The sequence below is a fragment of the Carassius auratus genome, unplaced genomic scaffold (assembly GCF_003368295.1).
Source record: "Carassius auratus strain Wakin unplaced genomic scaffold, ASM336829v1 scaf_tig00017182, whole genome shotgun sequence".
Lineage (NCBI taxonomy): Eukaryota > Metazoa > Chordata > Actinopteri > Cypriniformes > Cyprinidae > Carassius > Carassius auratus.
Window position 1 is genome coordinate 1 of NW_020524750.1, and position 23,414 is coordinate 23,414.

The 23,414-nt window shown below is 36.6% G+C and overlaps 1 pseudogene; it reads left to right on the top strand.

The window, feature by feature from the left end:
* The first annotated feature begins 3,089 nt into the window (after positions 1–3,089).
* The window catches only part of LOC113075563 (cadherin-22-like), a 45,647-nt pseudogene continuing 25,322 nt past the window's right edge, over positions 3,090–23,414 (top strand).

The following is a 23,414-nucleotide window of genomic DNA, read 5'->3' on the forward strand; positions in this document are numbered from 1 at the left end:
AAACAATTGGAGCAAACTAATAGTGTTTTGATTTTGCAGAAATGACACATTCATCTACTTTTTAGAGTCTCATCTAAAGAGAAAAAGTGGTTAATTGGTTGGTATTTGTGTCTCTATTGAATGATTGCTAGTACTCACACTCTGTATTGATATTTCTATAAGCCTGACAATGATGCTTATTGTTTTAAAACAGTAGTTCACTCAAAACCCAAATGTGCTTTTTCTCAGGCCATCCAAGATTAGGATGAGTTTGTTTCTTCATCAGATTTGGAGAGATGCAGCATTGCATCAGTGTCTCAGCAAAGGATCCTCTGTAGTGAATGGGTGCCGTCAGAATGAGAGTCCAAACAGTTGATAAAAACATCACAGTAATCCACATCAGAGTTAAATCAAGCACCGTTTACAAGCCAAAACAGCTCTAAACCAATATGTGGCTGGATTTTGATGTGAAAGACAACAGCAGATGGACTTTATCACTGGAGGAAGCATTATTATGGATTATGGACTTGTATTTTAGCCAGAAAGCAACCGGTTAAAAAGTTTAAAAACCCCTCAATGATGGATTTGTTTCTTACAAAACGCAGCTTTCGTCTTGTCAGATGTTAACTGATGTGAATCAGCTGTTTGGACTCTCATTCTGACGGCACCCATTCACTAAAGAGCATCCATTGATGAGACACTGATGCAATGCTACATTTCTCCAAATCTGGGTAAAAAACATACTCATCTACTTCTTATATAGCCTGAAGTAGAGTATATTTTCATCCAAATGAAATGTAAATTTTGGGTGAACTATTCCTTTAGTTATATAAGTTTTCAAAATCAGAAAAAGTAAGTCACTGTTCCTTTAAATCACCAACTCTGACTCTAATATAGCTTGAGTTCTGTATAAGTTGATCTAGTAAAAAAGTACAGTTAAAACAGCAAAATTGTGAAACATTACTACAATGTATTTTCTATATAAATATACTGTAAAATGTAATTTATTCCTGTCACCAAATCTGTATTTTCAGCATCAATCCTCCAGTCTTCAGTGTCACATGATCTTCAGAAATCAGAATAATGTACAACATTTCTAATTATTATCAATGTTGAAAACAGTTGTTCTGCACAATATTTTTTTGTGGAAGCTATGATACGTTTTATTTTATTTTTCAGGATCATTTGATAAATCAAAAGGTCAAAAGAACAGGATTTGTTTGAAAAAAAAAAAATATTTTTTATATATTTAATGTCACTTGTAAACAATTTAATGCATCCTTGATGAATTAAAGTATTAATTAGTGTATACTGTATAGATAACTTTATTTATTTTCATTTAGCTTATTATAGATTATGAGACTAAATGTAATCGTGGCAAACCTATACACAATTGTGTTGCATCACGATGTCTGATTAATCAAATCGAATGAATCATGTAATAGGATTTTCGAATTGTACAGGATGTGTATGTTTAAATTTATTTGCAGGCATTACATCAGACAGATATTATGCGTGTTATTGACTTATATATCATATCAGAGGCAAGAGTAAGCTAATACACATCACAGACTCAGACAAATAAAAAAACACTTTGTCTCATTGCTCACATCAGAACGGACCGCATGGCCAACGCTTTAATACATTTCGTGACTGGAAGCAAGACTGTGTGTGTGTGTGTGTGTGTGTGTGTGCAACACATTGGGGTATTATGTTCCCTTTTCTGCTGGTCTTCCATCCTCCTTTTCCATTTCCTCCGGAGGAAAAGCAGCATTAGCTTTATTACAGCAAAGAGACTCGCTGTAATACTGTCTCACATGGCCCTGATGTCTATTTTTCTCCGTATTTCGATGACTCTCTCCTCTTTCTTCCCCTATCATTTTCCACAAAAGCCTCATTTATGCCAGTTTTGCTTTAGCATCTAATTCATTAAGATGCTTTTTTTTTTTTTTTTTTTTTTTTGTGGGCCGAGCTGAAATCGTTATACTCCGTTATGACACATACATCTACATTACATGGAGACCTGTACATTGTGTAAGGAAAGGATGCTTATTGAAGGGAGGTTTGACATTGTGGTTTAAACGGCCTTTACATTAAATGAACAGACCATTCATTTTCTCCATAGAGAAATTGATTCTTATGGACGAAATCTTTCGAGGTGGATTGTAGCATGAGCCTCTGAGGTTTAAGAGATGATATGTACTTTCTCTGGTGGTGAAGTCAGCCCTGATTTGAGAATTATTTTAAGAAACGTTTTCAGAAGGTGTCTGTGAATCATTCATTTCAATCAATCAGTTTCAAAACTGAACAAAACGATTCATTTTGAGTCATTGCTCAGCCAATGTTTAGTGGCTTTGGCATATTTTAAAATGAATTTGATTATATAATCTATGCACACCATCAATAATGTTGGGTTTCAGTAAGGTTTTTTATTCGAAAGGTCACATTAAATTTAGTTAAAAGTGACATTAAAGATATTTACAATGATACAAAACAAAATGTCTATTTCAAATAAACGCAGTTCTTCTGAACTTTATGTTCATAAAATAATCTTGAAAAATAAAATGCATTAGTTTCCATTAAAATTAATAAATAAATAAAATAGATATTTTAACATTGATTATAATCAGAAATGTTTCTAGAGCAGCAAATCATCATATCATGTGACACTAAGGACTGGAGGTAATTATGCTGAAAATATAGCTGTGCATCACAGAAATAAATTATATTTTAACAGATATTCACATAGAAGACAGTTATATTAAATTGCAATTATATTTTCACTTTCATTTACTTAAATTTTTAATTAAATTAATGCAGCCTTGATGAGCTGAAAGATTTATTTTGCTATGCATTGTTATACTGGTGCATATAAAATTCAAATAATAAAATGTATTTCCCCCTTCTGTTTCTTTTACAGCAGTTTTCTCTTACATTTAATTGAAGAAAAGCAACCTTTTTAAGTCATTCAGAGCAAATGCACACAAACCGAGGAAACTGAATATGTCACAGTATATATTTATTATTTATTATTTAAATGTCATCTTTTCTCCAGCTGTATTGCCCAGGCCTGATATGCATGCATTCATTTCTCACCACAGTGTGTCAACATGAATGGAAACCATCCTGAAAGTAGCGTCCCTCTCTTCCTCTTTCAGAGATGTATCAGTTTTTCGGTCTCGGAGGGTGCGGGCCGTCGGGACGCCGATCGGCGGCGGTGATCGCGACAGAATGCGACATGGGTGAGAATACGGATAATGAGTTACCTGATCAAAGACGAGGAGGGTGGAGAGCTGTTTCAGAGTCTCCACTGATGGAGACACACAGGAGGCCATCATCACCATCAAAAAGGTAGATGTTGACACCTCTCAGTTGTGCCTGAAGGGCGTCCTGGTCGTCACACATGTCCTTATGCTGGATTTTGGTGTTAGCTAGTGATTTTTAACATCAGATTATGCAGTTATTCTGAACGCTTACTCAATCCAAAGACACATGAAGCATCATTTTGAAGCTGGACAATTATCTCTTTCATTTCAGCCTCTTGACTTTGAGAACAAACGCACACATAATGTGGTCGTCGAGGCTGTGAACAAACATGCGGACCCTCGTTTCGTGGATCTGGGCTCTTTCCGGGACCAGACCATCGTGCGGGTCAGTGTGTCGGACGTGGACGAGCCTCCCATCTTCATCCCTCCCAGAGGCATCATCATGGAGGTTCAGGAAGACGCTCGCCTGGGAACGCTGGTCGGGATTGTGACCGCCAGAGACCCGGATGTGGAGAACGTCCCTGTCAGGTACAGTATAGCCCATAAAGAATACAGATGTATCTAAAAACACACACACTCTCATATATATATATATATTCACGCTACCGTTTGTGTCAGAGGTTTTCAGCATGTTTGTGGTTTGCGTCTATGTAATAAGATATGACAGACGTAGCTTATAATATTAGCAACTGCAAGAGCATTCCTTCATTTGTTTCACATTTTACAGAGATATTGCCAGCATTATATTTATTATAAATTTTGTATTTTATTTGTATTTTTTTTTTTTTTTATCAGTGTTATTTTGGTATTATTCATATACCTTTATAGAATGTATAGCTAATTTAATTTATTTATTCATTTATTTTGCAAGTTTTAGTAATAATATACTTTTATATAATGCATAGCTTTTATTATTATATTTTCTGTTTTATTTGGAAAGAAAGAAAAAAAGAAAGAAAGAGAAAGAAAGAAAGAAAGAAAGAGAAAGAGAAAGAAAGAGAAAAAGAAAGAATGAAAGAAAGAAAATGAAAGAATGAAAAAGAGAAAGAGAAAGAGAAAGAATGAAAGAGAAAGAGAAAGAAAGAAAGAGAGAAAGAGAAAGAGAAAGAGAAAGAGAAAGAATGAAAGAGAAAGAAAGGAAAGAAGGAAAGAAAGCGAAAGAGAAAGAAAGAAAGAAAGAAAGAAAATGAAAGAAAGAAAAGAAGGAAAGAAAGAAAAAGAGAAAGAATGAAAGAAAGAAAATGAAAGAAAGAAAGAGAAAAGAAAGAAAGAAAGAAAGCAAGAAAGAAAGAAAAAGAGAAAGAATGAAAGAAGGAAATAAAGAAAGAAAGAAAGAAAGAAAGAAAGAAAGAAAGAAAGAAAGAAAGAAAGAAAGAAAGAAAGAAAGAAAAAGAAATACGAATTACTGTTTCTTAGGATTATTTATATCCTTTAAAAAATGTATAGCTATTATTAATATAGCAAATATTATATTTGTAATTAAAATTTTAGTGTAAGTTTTACTAATTTTGGCATGTTTTTTTATCATTTTTCTTTTATAAAATAATAATAATAATAATAATAATATATAATTTTTATTTTTTTTTTCAAAGAAAAGAAACAAAATACTTTAATTCAGCAAGGCCACATTTAATTGATCAAAGTTGTCAGTAAAGATGTTTATAATGTTATAGTAGAGCACCACAACTGCTTTCATCATCAAAAATAATGAAAAACGTTTCCTGAGCAGCAAATCAACACACTTGAATGATTTTTGTATAAATCACGTTAAGGACACAGAACTTTAGGCCTGAAATATTTAGCAGTAATATGCCCAGACGTTTCTAGAAAAATTGTTGCATTGGCATAACTTTGTTGCACAACTCTGCAGCTATAGATCTTACAGGGACTTTGAATTTTAAATACATCATTACGCTTGGCAGCGACGGTGCTTTATCAGCTATTTTATCACAATGCACAACTTCAGTGACTGTGAGCCTCAATGAAATAAAGTGAAAAGGCAAAACAGTTTGTTTATGTGTGTGTTTGTGTGTGTGTTTTCACACGCTGGCCACAGTCCACTTCTTCTTAGTTTAGACAAGGATCAATTTCCTCCATTGAGGAGCCTATTACTGGAGATATATATCGAGTCACGGAAGCGTAACAAAGTGTGGCTCTTGGAATGTGCTGGCCGGAGGCTTTTCCCATTACGCTATGGGCATCTTGGCACACATAGTTATCAACCTGCCATCCTTTTCTTTACAAACACATGCATGCTGGCCAGAAAAGCTTCTTCACCTCCAGGCTTTGGGAAGCATGTCAAATGTCTGCTCAGTCGCAAACACTTTCTGTCTGCTGTTGTGTAGTCTTGTGTGTCCAGGACTGTGACTTCAGCCATAAAGTCTGGTTCACACTGCGGCTCATTCTGGCCGGGAACTGCACGCTTATGTGGGAAGAGACAGCGTGACTGACATGTTAAGTGATTGAGCACAGTTTGTTTTTATATGCCTTCAAGGGCCAGGTTTATCAGCAATATATTATACTCCAGTAATAATCTGAGATGGAGAAGCATTTCTAAAAATTGGGAACAGAATTACAGAGATCTCTTACAAACTGTGACAGAGATGCACAAGATATATGCATCAGACTCTGGACAATTTTGTTATTATTATTATCACAGATTGTTTGTTAATTGATTTTTAAAGTTGATTTAGAAATTTAGTGTTTTATTTTTCACTTATTTATAAAAAAAAAAAAAAAAAATTGATTACAGTGACAAATGTATATAGATTTGCACTAAAATATATGTCTCATTCAAATCTGGAGATGCTGGATCCGTCTTTTTTACCAGCACAAATTAAGACCTGCTTTTTAATTTTTGATGACACTAACTGATCATCTTTGATCATTTGTTTCTAGACACCTCCTTGTTCTGTTAATCTTGGAATTAAAAAATGCTAATAAAATAAAATAAAATAGTTATTTAAACTATTGTCTTTTAGAGTAATTTCTATGTTTGTATATAACATGAATCAGACAGTCAGTGAACGTACTGCAGGTGGTCTGCATTGTGCATCTGAATTGTGTAGCGAACCCTCGTCAGAGCTTTTTATTCTCCAGAGCCATCAGCGCACAGAAATATGATTTACTCATTGCCACAGCTCAAAGGTAATGCACAAGGGAAGTAAAAGGCTTTGGCTGGCCCTATAGTCTCTCTCTCACACATACACATAGCCTTTGCAAATTACCTCCATTAAAAATGCATGAGGCTGCGCTCAAAGTGCTCCAGGTGTTATAAAGCACAGCACAGCGCAGTGGCAGAAAACTCTGCTGGTAGGCTGGCACACATCGGTGTATGGCATGGGGCCTATGCCAGTCAGTACCACTTTAATTATCTCCATTGGACTCAGCTAGCAAACAGGGGCTTTGCCCAGAGCCCCATCACTCCCTCCTGCACCCGTACCACCCAAAACCAGCGGGACAGCAGGCAGATGAAGCCCTCGGAGAGCACTATACCTGCTGGAGAAACACACTCCTGCTATTTGGACAGGAAAAATTTTTATGTTTTCCTTCGGCGGTGGCTTTTTATTAGCTCCAAGAGAGACAATGATACCTGCGCTACTTTTAAATCTCTATTTTTTTTATTAGACACTGCAAGAAATGACTTGCCAAAAATATTTTTGGTTCTCAGTAAAACAGCTAAGCATTCTTGAATCAAGATACATTTACTTAAAAAAAAAAAAAAAAAAATCCATTAAGAGACTTTGTGCTTAAAATATTAATTAATATCTGCCAATGGGTTTAGAAAACAAATTTTCCCTTTGAATTAAATTTATTTTTCTTACCACATGGTTAGATTTTTCGGTAACACTTTAGAATAAGGTTCCATTAGTTCATATTAGTTAACTACTTTCGTTAACATGAACTAAGCAAGAACAATCCTTCTTCAGCATTTATAAGTCTTAGTTCATGTTAATTTCAACATTTACTAATGCATTATTTAAATCAAAAGTCGTGCTTGTTAACATTAGTTAATGCACTGTGAATTACCATCAACTAACAATGAATAACTGTATTTTCATTAACTAACATTAACGAAGATGAATAAATACAGTAATAAATGTATTATTCATTGTTTGTTCATGTTAATTAATACATTAACTAACATTAACTAATGGAACCTTATTCTAAAGTGTTACCGATTTTTCTTGTTTTAAGCATAAGCTCACTTGAATAGTTCTTGAATAATGAATAGTTCACTGAAAAATGAAAATTTGCAGAATATTTTCTGAAAATGTACTCTCCCTCAGGACATACAATAAGTAGATGAGTGTGTTTCTTCATCAGATTTTGGAGAAATGTAGCATTGTTGGAGTGGTTTAAATCTTACCTCACTGATCGTACCCAGTTTGTCGTTTTAGAAATCAATAAATGTAACGTTGGACAGGTATGTCACGGTGTTCCTCAGGGGTCTGTTCTTGGCCCGATACTTTTTAATATTTACATGTTTCCTTTAGGGCAGATTATTAGAAAGTATGGTTTGGGGTTCCACTTCTATGCTGATGATACTCAGATTTATATTAGTGCAAAAACTAATATCACAGGTATATCAGCAACCCTTTCATACTGTCTGCAGTATTTCTGATTGTCATTTGACACTTGAAGCACATATCAAGAGCATTTCAAAATTTAGTGTTTTTCCATATAAGGAATATTGCCAGGATTAGGCCTATTCTTTCATTACCTGATGCAGAAAGGCTTGTCCATGCACTCGTTACGTCTAGGGTTGATTATTGTAATGCCCTTTATCTTGGCCTACCTGCAAAGTCTATTAAGCGACTGCAACACATACAGAACTCAGCTGCACGTGTCCTTACACATACTCCTTCTCGTCAGCATATCTCTGGGGTGCTTAGGAACTACAGTACATTGGCTTTTAAAACTCTTATTTTAACATATAAAGCTGTACATGGAACTGCACCATCATATACATGTGATTTAATTACGCTATATATGCCCTCTCGATCTCTCCGCTCCGCCCAACTCTTTCCTCCTTAAACACCCTTCTTGTTTAAAAAACAACAACACCTTTTTAAGTTGGTGTTTGTGTCTTGATTGGTGACACTGAATGTATATTGTATTCTACCTCTTGTTGCATTATTATTTTTGTTTTATTAATCTTTTTTTTTTTTTTTTTTTTTTTTTTTTTAATAAATGTATTTACTTTTGTTCTGTACTTGTTGTAGCGCTTTTGGTAATATAAATAAAATGTACTATTATTATTATTATTATAATTATTATTATAATTATTATTATTATTATTATTATTATTGTGTCAATGGCTCATCAGTGGATGCTCTGCAGCAAATGGGTAACCAGATAAGCATGCATCAGATACCCATGCGGGTAATAGTTTTTGTTTCAGTTTAAGCATTTGTTTTTTTGATTCGTATATGAAGAATGTTTTTGAACACAGCCGTAGATTAATACATGCAGAAGCTGAACAACTCAAGGCCTTTTTTTAAATCAACACACTCTGGACTTGTGCTTCCATGACAATTAAAAGCCAATAAGAATAATGTAGTTGAAAAATCTTTTCCACGGCCTAAATTCAGGATCTTCTCCAGCTCGACTGTAATAGCTTCTTTTCTTCCGTCTCCCTTTGGGCAGTTTAACTTTTTCCAAAGTGCCGCCTCAACCTATTGGCACAGAGTAATAAGCACAAGGTAAAATAAGAAGTGAATTAATTCATATGAATTTGTATTCCATATAAAGTCTAAAACCGCAGAAGCTGACATTAAACCCTCAAGGGTCTTAAAAAAATGAGGAGAGTACAGCGAGTCAGAGGGGAAAATTACAAAATCCTCATCTCTTTGTCGTCTCATCTTGCTCTGTGCTGTTTTTATTCCACATGGGATGTAAATATATTGTGGTTTATCAAAGCACTGTGTGAAATATTCATCATTTGTTTCAAGAGGGCTATTGAAGTACTGACTCTATTGTGTCCTCACAAATCTTGACTAGAACTGGACACAATGAGTGTCATCTTTTAAATTATGATGATCATAAACTCAGGTCATTTTTATCTTGGATCAAATTTGATCTATCTATCTATCTATCTATCTATCTATCTATCTATCTATCTATCTATCTATCTATCTATCTATCTATCTATCTATCTATCTATCTATCTATCTATCTATCTATCTATCTATCTATCCATCCATCCATCCATCCATCAACTAAATCCATCCACTAAATCCACCCATCCACTAAATCCATCCATCCACCCATCCACTAAATCCATCCATCCACCCACCCATCCACTAAATCCATCCATCCACCCATCCACTAAATCCATCCATCCACTAAATCCATCCATCCATCCACTAAATCCATCCATCCATCCATCCACTAAATCCATCCATCCACCCATCCACTAAATCCATCCATCCACCCATCCACTAAATCCATCCATCCATCCACTAAATCCATCCATCCATCCACTAAATCCATCCATCCACCCATCCACTAAATCCATCCATCCACCCATCCACTAAATCCATCCATCCATCCACTAAATCCATCCATCCATCCATCCATCCATCTATCCACTAAATCCATCCATCCACCCATCCACTAAATCCATCCATCCATCCATCCACCCATCCACTAAATCCATCCATCCATCCACCCATCCACTAAATCCATCCATCCTTCCATCCATCCATCTATCCACTAAATCCATCCATCCATCCATCCATCCATCATCTAAATCCATCCATCCATCCATCCATCCATTAAAGAAACAAAATGGATTTAGTTTTATGGTTTCAGTTTTAGTTGTAGTTAACTTTCATAACCCTTGTATTGTGTTGGAAGTCTAGATTTTCAGGTTCAATCTCGGTCTGTTCATGTCCTTTTAAGTGCTTGGCACCCCCACTCCACTTTCTTCTACGGGAAAGGATATTAAAAAGAAAAATGACAGTTTTCGAGTGGATGACATAAATAAACCCTTCTTTGTGCCTCATTCCCAGGTTCTCTATAGAGCGGAGCACAGACCAGGAGCAGATCTTTAACATCGATGCTGTAACAGGTGCCATCACTCTGGGAAAGATCCTGGACCGGGAAACTGCCGGCTGGCACAACATCACAGTTACTGTGGTGGAAGCAGGTACAAACCCTGATTACTTCACTCCATCAATCGCAAGTGAGCTTCAGTCAAGGGGCCAATGCTTTTCAGATTAATACAGTGTTTGCTGAAGTGTTATATGCTAAGATAATAAAGCTAAAGCAGTTATTGTGTTTATATTAAGCACTACATAACAAATAAACACAGTGACTTACATTGTTTTTGCATGACAGATTGACACAGAAATCAGCTTTAACCCTTGTGTTGTGCAGTAAGTCCTTTAAAAAAATTAATTTGCTTGTAAATCTTTCATCATGCTATTTTATAAACAAATATTGGATTCAATCTTTTTATCAACTTGTTTTCTATCAATAAGCACAGGTTTTGTATTTCATGACCTTGTTTATCTGAGCTCATGCATCTTAATTTTTGAGTGAAAAAAGCATTGTTTGTGCATTTACTGTATTTATTTATTTTGCAATTGTCACTCCAAACTGAGATACATAAGCTAAGAACAGTGAGACCTAAAATCAAGAATTGTAAAATGGTAATAGTAAGGTATACAATTACATTTTTGTTGTTGTTGTCGTTTTTCTCAAGTCCTTTTTGACTGGTAACAAATATAACAAGGTGAAAAAAAAAAAAAAAAAAAAAACTGTACAGAAATGATCCAGTTTTGAGGGGAAGTGGTTATGCCCTGTGTGATCAAAATTAGTATGTTTTAGTTCAATGCTACTAACTAGCATTTTTGGGAAAAAGAAAATTCTCAAGCATGAGGGTTAAGAACCCCCCCCCCCCCCCCAAAAAAAAAAAAACACAAAAAAAGTCTAGATGTACTTGAATTAGAAAACAAAACCTAAGCAAGGGTCATTTACTGTAAAGAATGACGCAAAGATTAAATTTGAGCGCATATTCAGACACTTAATATAATGTAACAACATTCACACTTTTTCTCATCTAGTGATGCGACCTGTGAATCTTTTCTGAACATTAAAGGAGTCATTAAATGCATTTTTAAATAACTGAATCATGTTTTCTCAGGTGCATTTAACAGAACAGTCATAACATAGATTTAAAATGTCTTTTTTTGCCGTCTAATGACTTTCTGTATAAAACATATGGAATATAAATAATATAATGTATAGTATAAATGAATCACAATGTAGCAATATAGCATGCTACAAATGCTGCTTATCAGATTCTTCCTACTTCCCACTTCTGAAGTTTGTTATACTTAAGTATTTTAAGAATTTTTGTCAAATAAATGCTATTTTCGCTGTTGTTTGAGATCGGGTCATGTCAAGGAGAAGTCATTACGTCACATTTGTCTCGATTTCAAATCCAGTATTTAAGTATTAAAGTGAGAGAAAGCACTTCAATCTCAATCTCAACACAAATACCAGGGTTTTGCTGCAAGATAAACTCCTTTTTGCAGAAAAAGAAGTAGCAGCTTTAGCAAAGTCAATGGCTTAATCAAAATTCCCAGCAAATTTCAGCCCGTGCTTGTGCTTGTTCACTGCAAAACACATGGGATCTGGGCAATGAGGCATCGAGTGGCCAGTTTGGAAACGCTTTTCATAATTCCCTCGTACATTCGTATTTTAAAAATTTCACACTCCACTCAAGAATGTAATGAGTGTTCATCGAAGAGTTACGTTTGCAGATCGATGTGCGGCGAGCGTTTCGTGCACCATATTAGTAAATATGATATTTTAGACAAAATCTGGGAAATCTGGTCATGCACATAAATGCAGTTCAGTATGCCTCACTTGGCTGGTGATAAATACAATTTCAATCTTTTCAAGGCTGTCGATTTAGTCCTTCTGAATCAGGCTTGGCAAACACTGCCGCACGTGCACCGCGCTCCAGCGCTAGAAGTCGACTTGAGGAGATGAAGTTTTCTTTGCTGTCCAGAAGGTGTTATCAGGTCCGTTTCTTTCCGAAGTCTTGGCACGATGCTTCCAGACTGGAGTTTTACTGTCAGAAAGTCTGGCAGGCCGTCGGCTCGCCACAGAATCCAATCTGCTGAAGAAGAGTGACATATAATTTCTGTGCGTTTGATAGGCTGTATGATATCAAACTGCAGACAAACTCTCTCTCTCTCTCTCTCTCTCTCTGTCGCTTACTCACTTCGTCTTTTTCAGGTGATAAATAGAGGAAAAACCATCATGTCTTGCCCTTAGGGTAAAGAGATACTATGAACACAGTTGTGTCTTTATCTCGACAGAAAGGACATTTGGTGTGGAGAGTGAAAAATAACTGCACTGTGCTCTCTCTGGACTTTATTTCAAGTTTCAAGGCTCCTGCTCTTAAATATGCCCTTTCCAGCCATTAGAAATACAGATTTGAAATACATTTTTAATGAAAATGCCAAAGTACAGCGATCAACACCGCAGTAGTTTTTCATGCATCTTGTAATGTAGCTGTATGTGAAGCCGGAAGTGCATGATAAATAAAGATATTTTCTCTCTCTAAAAAACCACTTGCTCTTGAGAGATGAATCAGTACCTGGTTCATTTGGACCAGCTGCTCCACTGAATCATAACCTGTTAGTGTAATTAATAATAAATGTTACAACTTCCTATGGAGCATTCAAAATATGGAACTATGGCAATGGATTTATTGTTTCTGACATGGTAGACCAATCACAACAGACTGAGCCGTCTGACCAATCAGAGCAGAGTAGGCTCACGGGAAGGAGGGGCTTAGAGAGACTGAATCTAAGAACTTCTCTGAACCAATCGTTTGAGAATCGCTGGAAAATGAGATGATATTAAATGCATGCTTTGAGAAAACAAAAGAATTGTTTGACCTTGTGTACATGTAAACCCAAAACAATATTAGGAACCTTTAAAACGACATAATACAATGGCACGTTAAGCATGGTTTAAATCATAAATACAGATTTTGATAGATTTATGATTGAAACAAGGAAAAATGACCTTGAAAAATAAATATACATTTTTAATTTTGTTATTTTTTATTTTATGTATTTATTTTAAGGATTTTATATGCTTTTTAATGCAACACTTAATTGTTGTTATGGTAGTTCATCACCAGACATGATTAAGCTTGTTTACTTGTAATTACTGTATATTACTAAAATAATTTAATTGAATCAACTATTTACTTTTATAAATAATATAACTATAAGAGACTGTAATTATTAATACTTTTTCTCTAACCTCATAATATTAAAGTTAGACAAATCAACTTAATTCAAGATATCCATCCATCCATCCATCCATCATCTTCCGCTTATCCGGGGCCGGGTCGCGGGGGCAACAGTCTAAGCAGAGACGCCCAGACTTCCCTCTCCCTAGCCACTTCCTCCAGCTCTTCCGGGGGGACCCCGAGGCGTTCCCAGGCCAGCCGGGAGACATAGTCCCTCCAGCGTGTCCTAGGTCTTCCCCGGGGCCTCCTCCCGGTGAGATGTGCCTGGAACACCTCCCTGGGAAGGCGTCCAGGAGGCATCCGAAATAGATGCCCGAGCCACCTCAGCTGGCTTCTCTCGATGTGGAGGAGCAACGGCTCTACTCTGAGCTCCTCCCGAGTGACCGAGCTTCTCACCCTATCTCTAAGGGAGCGCCCAGCCACCCGACGGAGAAAGCTCATTTCGGCCGCCTGTATCCGGGATCTTGTCCTTTCGGTCATGACCCACAGCTCATGACCATAGGTGAGAGTAGGAACGTAGATTGACCGGTAAATCGAGAGCTTTGCCTTACAGCTCAGCTCCTTCTTCACCACGACAGACCGGTACAGCGACCGCATTACTGCAGAAGCTGCACCGATCCGTCTGTCAATCTCACGTTCCATCCTTCCCTCACTCGTGAACAAGACTCCAAGATACCTGAACTCCTCCACTTGAGGCAGGAACTCTCCACCAACCTGAAGTGGGCAATCCACCCTTTTCCGACTGAGAACCATGGCCTCGGACTTGGAGGTGCTGATTCTCATCCCAGCCGATTCACACTCGGCTGCAAACCGTCCCAATGCACACTGAAGGTCCTGGTCTGAGGATGCCAACACGACAACATCATCCGCAAAAAGCAGCGACGAAATCGTATGGTCCCCAAACCGGACACTCTCCGGCCCTTGGCTGCGCCTAGAAATTCTGTCCATAAAAATTATGAACAGAACCGGTGACAAAGGGCAGCCCTGCCGGAGTCCAACATGCACCGGGAACAGGTCTGACTTACTGCCGGCAATGCGAACCAAGCTCTTGCTCCGGTCGTACAGGGACCGAACCGCCCTAAGTAGGGAGCCGCCGACCCCATACTCCCGGAGCACCCTCCACAGGATGTCGCGAGGAACACGGTCGAATGCCTTCTCCAAGTCCACAAAACACATGTGGACTGGTTGGGCAAACTCCCATGAACCCTCCAGCACCCTGGAAAGGGTATAGAGCTGGTCCAGTGTTCCACGACCGGGACGAAAACCACACTGTTCCTCCTGGATCCGAGGTTCCACTATCGGCCGAATTCTCCTCTCCAGTACCCTGGCATAGACTTTTCCAGGGAGGCTGAGAAGTGTGATCCCCCTATAGTTGGAACACACTCTCCGGTCCCCCTTCTTGAAAAGAGGGACCACCACCCCGGTCTGCCAGTCCAGAGGTACTGTCCCCAACCGCTATGCGATGTTGCAGAGGCGTGCCAGCCAAGACAGCCCCACAACATCCAGAGACTTGAGGTACTCGGGGCGGATCTCGTCCACCCCCGGTGCCTTGCCACCGAGGAGCTTTTTAACTACCTCGATGACTTCAGCCCGGGTGATTAATTCAAGATATATTCTCTGAAAACAAATCTTAGATTTTAATTTTAAGAATGTTTATGTTATTTTTAATCAAAACTATTTAAAAAAGGTTGACTTTTTTAATTATGTTAGTTCGTCAGACATGTTTTATCTTTTTTTATTGCAATTATATTAGTAAGAACTATTTTTATTAATTATTTATTTATAGTAATAATAATACTATCCATCCATCCATCCAGTTTTTCCAACTTTAAAATATTATAGTTAGAAAATTATCTTAATTCAAGACATATTCTCTATAGTTTCAATATCTCATGCAATTTTGTTGAAAACATGTTACTAAGAACAAACTCATAATTTATATTAATAATAACGTATATAATAATAATAAACATATATAATGCTGTTTTTCTAACTTTGTGACATCAGAGTTCTAAAAATTAACTTAATTCCAGATAAATTATCCAAAAACACATCTTAACGTCTCTTGCAAGTCTGCTTCTCAAATAATTGATTTTATTAAGAATGATTAGAGTAAGAAACTCTTTAATGGACATTTTAAGAAAATAATGGCGTTTTTATGATTATTAAACTTCATCAGACATGATTTATCTTGCTTACTTGCAATTATATTTCAAATAACATGCATTCATTAATTAACTCGTTGTAATTTGATTTGCTTGCTTTTTTTTAAAAACAAGTCTCAGATTTTAACATGACATGTAGTAGCTTTTCTATTTTTAAAATACAGTGCATTCAGTTTCCATGCATGCTCATAAGGAAAGAAACGGACTGAACTGGCCAGGGTTGTTTTATTCTCGAAGGAGACAGATGAAGTTCAGCAACATGATTCACACATTTCATCTTCAGCAATGACCCGAGTTCACAGACATTTATTGCATCTGACATCGTTTGTCCGAGAGGCTGTGACGCAGGGAAAATAAAGCAGCAGTGCTTTTACTATCAAAGTTAAATTTAGTCCTTTATACACTATTTTAAATCGAGAGTCGAGCTCGTCCAGTCTAAAAATGAACTTATTGCTTTCATGCCAGATTGTTGCTCTTGGACGTCTCTGATGTCTTCAGACGTGGGTTGAGGACAGAGATATTGTTTTGTCAATTTGCACAACATTTGAAGATCATTAGACACGGTCAGTGCAACCGGGAGAGCTGCTAAAACAAGTCTAATTTAATATTTAGACCATAGGTCTGCAGTCTGTGTCAGTTAGACATCAAGGTTTCGTCTGCTGTGCGTAATTCCCGCTGGAGCTCTTATGAGTCAGAAATACACCAACGGCAATCTGAACTTTCTTTTCTTCTGTTTTCTTCTGTTTTTATGAGACAAACATTTGACTGGATATGAATCATACAAGATTGTTTAGACTTTATTGAAATATGTTTTTTCACAACGTGCACACAATGCCATTTTTAACTTTAATTTCTCAATATTATATGCAGTATAACAGGTTATTTTGAAAGACTAAGGGGATGCATTCAGGGGTTTATTTTTCTTCTTTTAGACATGCTGTATATGCAATGACTCCACATTAACAAGGAATTGTTTTAAATGAATGTAATAATTAATTTGTATTTTTTTGTATGTTTATTTAATTATTTATTTTTAATCAGCACAATTTGTGGCAATATAGTAATTTAATGCTTTGCATATTATATTATATTATATTATATTATATTATATTATATTATATTATATTATATTATATTATATTATATTATATTATATTATATTATATTTTTACTTTATTTGTCATTTAGCTTTTTATTAAATCATCACAATTAAAGTAAAAAAAGTTTTTTTTTTTTTTTTTTTGGGATGCAAAGTATTCAGTTTAAGTTGACACTGCAATTAATCAGCAAACAAAGGCTATTGTATTGTATTGTGCATCTTTATCTGCTATTAAAAATCTATTGTTGTGTTGCCATTTGTGATTTGGCATTGCTAACACTCAGTTTTTATTGCCATGTTATCTCCATGTTTGAGACAAGGATCGTTGAGATAGCATTTCCTGTCCTTGATTTAACGTACTGCCAAACCCCGTAAGACTTCATTTCCGTGTCAAGCTCTGCAACATGCTTTCAAACAGAATGGAGGAGCAGCTTTTCTAATATAGTGCCTGACTGGTAATATGTCATGAAGATATGTGGCCGTCCAACATCTGCCGGGCCGCTAACAGAAGCCCTGCATCCTGTAATCTGCTCAAATCCCTTCTCTTCATATCACAGACGCACATCGCTAGTTAAATAGAGCTCTATATGAGCACAGAGAAAGTATTGCTAGCTTTAGGGGAATGAAATACTTGAAATCTGTTCCTTATGCATGTTACACTTCATCAGCACTTTGTGTTCATATTCTGTTCTTGATATTTGAGTGAATCTCATGAAAACGTGTCCAATTCTATCCTAAAATATAGTAAAGTGAATATATATATATATATATATATATATATATATATATATATATATCAAAAAGGTGCCAGGCAGTATAGTAAATAATACCAAGATGAATATTTTGCCATTTAAATTGTTAATTAATTTGTTTTTCAGCAATTCATATCTGATAAAAATTAATTCAACATTCAGTTTCAGCTGAAAACTTGGATTTGTTTAAAAATGCGGAAACATACTTGAATTTATTATTATTATTTAAACATAAAAATATCAGGCAATAGAGTAAACACCTCCATGATTAATAATTTGCAATTTTATTTATTTGTTTATTTGTGTCTTTATTTTATAATTCATTTTTAATCTTTTCTACTTTCAAAATTCATGAAATTATTATTTTTTCAGCAGTAAATTGTGCCAAAATGTTTTATTTTATTTTATTTTATTTTATCTTTAATTAATTAATTATTATTATTATTATTTTATTTTATGTTTTTAACATAGATTACATATAATATATAATATTATAATTATAGAATAAATTATTTTCTTTCTTTTGATTTTGGGATGACTTTAATTTTCCAAACAATTTACTGGGTTTAGAAATGTTTGTGTTTTATAAAACATTTGAAAAACAAGACAATAAAACTGCATATTTTAATTAGGCAGCACTAATTTACATATACTGAATCACATGCATGCAGTGTACATCCCTGTAAATAAACAGAAGCGTAACAGCAACGTGGTGTTAATTAGAAAAAGGTAATTATGTCTCATTACAGTTATAATGGTGGCCCAATCCGTGGCCTGCTGCACTGCTGAGATGCATCTCTTATGAAAATTAAGACATTTCTAATCAAATAATGAAGCCCAGATATTAGCTAGCGATCAGTCGCTCCAACACAGAGACTATTTTTAATTACTAGATAATTTTACTTGTATGAAATTAAATGAAACAAATTATGACCACATTTGCCAGTAACATTTCCATTTTATTATTGCTTAATAAGACCATGATCAAAATGATATTTCAGCCAAATATTGAATGTCAGTTTTTATGTCATTATGTCCACCTCAAACTGTGAGCTCTCATCATTGCATTTTTCTGATTATAGAGTTATTTGTCTGCGTTTGGAAGTTGTGCTGCTAATTGTTAATTTCCTCAAAAATGTTCCGGAAGAATTGTCTTTCTGATGAATTCACTGCTGGGAGAGAGTCATTAGGAGTGCTTTCAAACACAAACTGTGTAATGCATTACTTAAATCAATCTTTTTTTATTTATTTTTGAGGGCATTTACAGTAAGTCTTAATTAAACAGCAGTCATTTATGTTTGAGAGTTGTACTGGTCAGTGTCAAACATGCATGATGAAATTAACTTTGTGTGCTTTAGTAAAACATGCACAATACAGCCACGGTGCTTGTCTCTAATGAGACAAAATCACAGCATTTGGGTTTGTCGCTCACAGATGTGGCCAGTGTAAACTCTGAGAATTCTTTGTTTCAAATGTAACATTCTATTTGTGATACATTGTTTCCGGTGATTGGGATTCCATTGTGAATGTACTGATGCCACGTTCATGTTGTAGCCTGTGTGTCAGTGTAACCAGATCACAGTGTGTTTGGAGGGTAAACAAGTGTCATAATCATAGACTGTAAAAAAACATGGACGTAGTGTCCGTGACGTCACCCATAGCCTCCTCAAGAGCGGTTTTGAAGCCTAAAGTGTGCAGAGCGGGCCATCGCCATCTTGGCAGCGCGTCATCGCGCGACTCTTCCGGGATAATCGAAAATGGGCAAAAAGGCGGGAGCTGATTGCTGAAGCCACGCCCACCTAGCACGACAGCAATGTAAGCAGCGGCAATCCACCTGTCACTCAAGTGGCCACGCCCTTAATTATGCAGAACTTTAAGGCTTAATATAATTTAAACGGATGAGTTATAAAAAAATTCATCCCCCTCACAGTTGTCATGAAGGGCAAAATTAGGAATATAGACCAAACTCATTTTTTGAACCAGGCTGTAAACATGTTTTTTTCTGCTGTAAAGTTGGGCATTTTAACATGGGGAGTCTATGGGACTGACTCCCTTTTGCAGCCAGCCTCAAGTGGCCAGTCGATGAATTACAGTTTTAGTCACTTCCTTATTGGCCTCACGCTCGGTCATAATGCATAAGATATGAGGATTATTTTTTTTTTTTTTTACGTTAATTGTTTCTTGAATGCATTGAATTTTGTCTTCTGTCAAATATCCACCCATGCATATCCATCCTTATTTTATGAAACAATGTGATATTTTAGCTTTCAGTGCTGCGGATAGCTTCCAGAGTCTGTTTGAGATGGTTTCATCCGTGTCTTCTCAGATAACCAGTCCATGGCGTCTCAGACGGCGGTGAGCATCCGCATCCTGGACGTGAACGACAACCCTCCCGAACTCGCCACTCCTTACGAGGCGTCGATCTGCGAGGACGCCAAACCTGGCCAGGTGAGATAACGCCTCAGTCGCATCAGTCTAATCAGAAATCACGCTCTGTTGTTTCACACAAAAATCATCACTGTGATATCTGCAGTCAGAAGACACTGACTTAGATGTTCCCGATGGCTTGTCGTGTCGATGAAGCTGGCAACTGCGATACGTTGTAATTTCTATGAAATGCATATGTGATCTGACATCAGCCGGGCTCGTCTCAGACTGCTGCGCTCGCTGCTAATGCAAAACAGTCACGGTGTGCATGGGAACATCAGGTGTGCGTCGTGATGAAGTGGTCAGATTCTAATTGCATTGTGGGACAGCCGCTCTTAGCGTGGCCTCCGTTATTCAGTTTGACGGTGGATTACAACGCCTAACAAGATTTGTTTTTCTGAAGCTCAATATCTTGTCTGATCCCGATGGGCTGATGTAGTTTGGCTCAACTCACCAATCTCTCCTTCTTATTTGGAAATGAACGGTCTGAGAGATACAGTGGTGTGACCTCACATGACCTCTGAACCCGGACTGAAGCACTGGAGTCCAGCAGAACAATCAGTGTGTGTCAGATTTAGTACCGAGCCAATCGCTTTCCCGTTTTTGTCAGAATAGTTTCATTATTGCTTTGTTCCTGCTTTGGACCTTTTTCAATTGGAAAGAATGATCCGTCTGACATTTCCTCCCAAAGGCAATTTATAAAGTCTAGTCGCGAAAAAAAACGGCGCGATGGCAAGAACTCAGCTGCAGTGCTGTGAAGCGCTTTGTTGAAGATCTTCTTTTGTTTACTCATGGAATGGACGAATACATTTTCAGCCCAGAAATGAAACTTCAGTCATCTTTTATTTACCTACATGACAAACTTTCTTTTGTGCAGCACAAAAAGTGCATTATTGAAGATGTAAATATCACAAGCTCTGTTATTTTAATCTATTTATTTATTTCTATCTTTAAATGTTGGGACTTTTTAAGAAAGAAAGGCTGGATGATTTCACATTTCATTTTGACATTGTATGGAAATACTCAAAAATGTTCTTGAAAAGCACTAGAACTTGAAGAGTCACCAGCAATGACTTTTTGAGGTCCATAAAGTAGAAAGAAGTAAAATTGTACCTGAACGAAGAGCGGCACAGAAGAGCATGTTTTAGTTGTTCGATGAGCCAGAGATAAAGGGTCTTTAGTGGAAACCTAAAGCGATATGGGTGGCATTCACTCATTAACAATCACCACACGTCCTGTGATGTAGTGTCACGCTGTGGAGCTGCTTTTCATCCGTCCGATCCGCTGGACCGAACAAAGACCGAGTGCAACACAATACCAGTATATGCTGAAATGCTGTTTGAGTCCAGTAAAAAAATGCATGACAGCTCAGAAAACATTTAATCTTTCAGCAGGAAAATTCAAACCGAAGGGCCATGATACCCGCTGTTTCTGAAGTGCATTTAAGGTGAAAAATCGCAAGCGTCTGCATCCCCCAAATACTGAGGTGATACAATCCGGTGACGGCTTATCATAATACATTTCCCTCATTAAACGCAGGACTCTTTGGAAGCCCCCTGCTGTAGCTTCCGCTATGCAATAGCTTTACGGTAACTTGTAGCATGTTTACGTGATTTGTAGTCTGTCACCCCGGGGGTCCCCCATTGTGTTGTGTCGACTAAATTGGGTAAGGTGCGCAAGAGATGCAGAGGATGCTACGGTTTGTGTATTAAAACTTTACGCGTGCTCCGGCTCTGTGATTAATCACTCTGGTGATTGAGCTGGAAATTAGGCCTGTGGAGGAACACACAATTACACTCATTTATCTCTCACCTAAGATTAGGCCTCCACATAAACACTGGCGTGATGATCCGGGCGGATCAGAGGAGATGTTTTTATTGCACAAGAGGGAACCTGTTTATGTTCTTTATATAAGTTGCATTTTGACTAATCTTGAATAAATCATGATGCTTTTTGCTTTCGACAGGCTGGTTGAATCAGTGTTGCTCTAACAAACAGAGCAGTGTTTGGATTGCACCACAGTCACGTTGTTTTCACTTTCCAGATCGACTTAGAAAGGGTTACCAAGTGCTTCTTCATAAGCTGGTTTTACATTTATTTATTTAGCAATGTTATTATCCATATATAAATAAAATCATTATCCATATATAAATACAAACTGAACATCTGATAAATGCATCATATTTTCATGATGCATTGATGTGAATTATTCTGCATCGATGCATACAAATAAAATAATCCATTTATTTATTTTTAGGGAAATAGGCAAACATCATACATATTAATTTACTGTTTTGTTGTAAATAAAATAAATATTGCTTAAAAAGAACATGCATGAATGTGTATCTGTACTATTTCTTACTTGAATGCTTCTGTTAAATAGATTTAAAATGAAATATATATATATATATATATATATATATATATATATATATATATATATATATATATATATATATATATATGTAAAGGACTGCTAATTTAAGACTATATGCTTTACACTTAAACATACCATAGATTGTGCCTCGAAAATGAGCTAACTATAGAAAATCATAAAAAATTGACCTCTTTGATAGGGCATATTTTGCAAACCAGATAATATTCTCTTTGTATGGCCTGTTGTGCAATTCAAAAACTTGCTTGCTTTCACATTTCACACAATGTTGCGCTCTACTGCTAGCCCAGTTATCAAGCTTTGTTCTTGTGCCATGCTAGCATCGGCTTTCTCTGCTCCAGCGCTTGCTAGCATCACCGCTTGCATTTCTGATAGAACAACAGTGAAATCAGATTAGCTTAAGCCGCTAAATGCATAGAGTTTGATCCCATTTGAAGGATGACAACACAGCGTATTTGTTTGTGTGTAAAGGTGAATAAATCAGAGGGAGGGAGAGAAAGAGGGCTAAAGACATGAAAAAGGACTTAGCCGGTAGCTCATAAGCAGCTTTGGCTCAGGGGGCGCGACTCCGCTTCCAGCGATGTGATACTGATGTTAGACACGGAAGGAGAAAGTGTTTAGGGGCTCGTGTGGATTTAAGAGTCAGGTAGATGTGGCATGGCATGCCGTTTTGATATCATGGGAAGAAACTAGCGCTAAATAAACATGTTAGTAGTGCTGTCATGGTATTGTTAAAAAATGCATGATATTACGATTGTGCTAAATCTATAACACCATAGTACTACCATAGCGGCATGTAAAAATAACCCAAAAATATGGTAACACTATTGGACTTTTTTTCTGTAAGGGCTGTTTTTGAAATTATTTTCCCTTGTAAATAGTACCATTGTATTACCATGTTTTTAGGACAAGTACCTTGTTATTAAAATGGTTTTACATTTACATTTAATGATTTAGCAGATGCTTTTCCAGAGTGTTTTCTTGTAAATACCACAGAAATACGGTAACAGTACGGTAAAGTGCTATTACCATGTTTTAAGAAACTT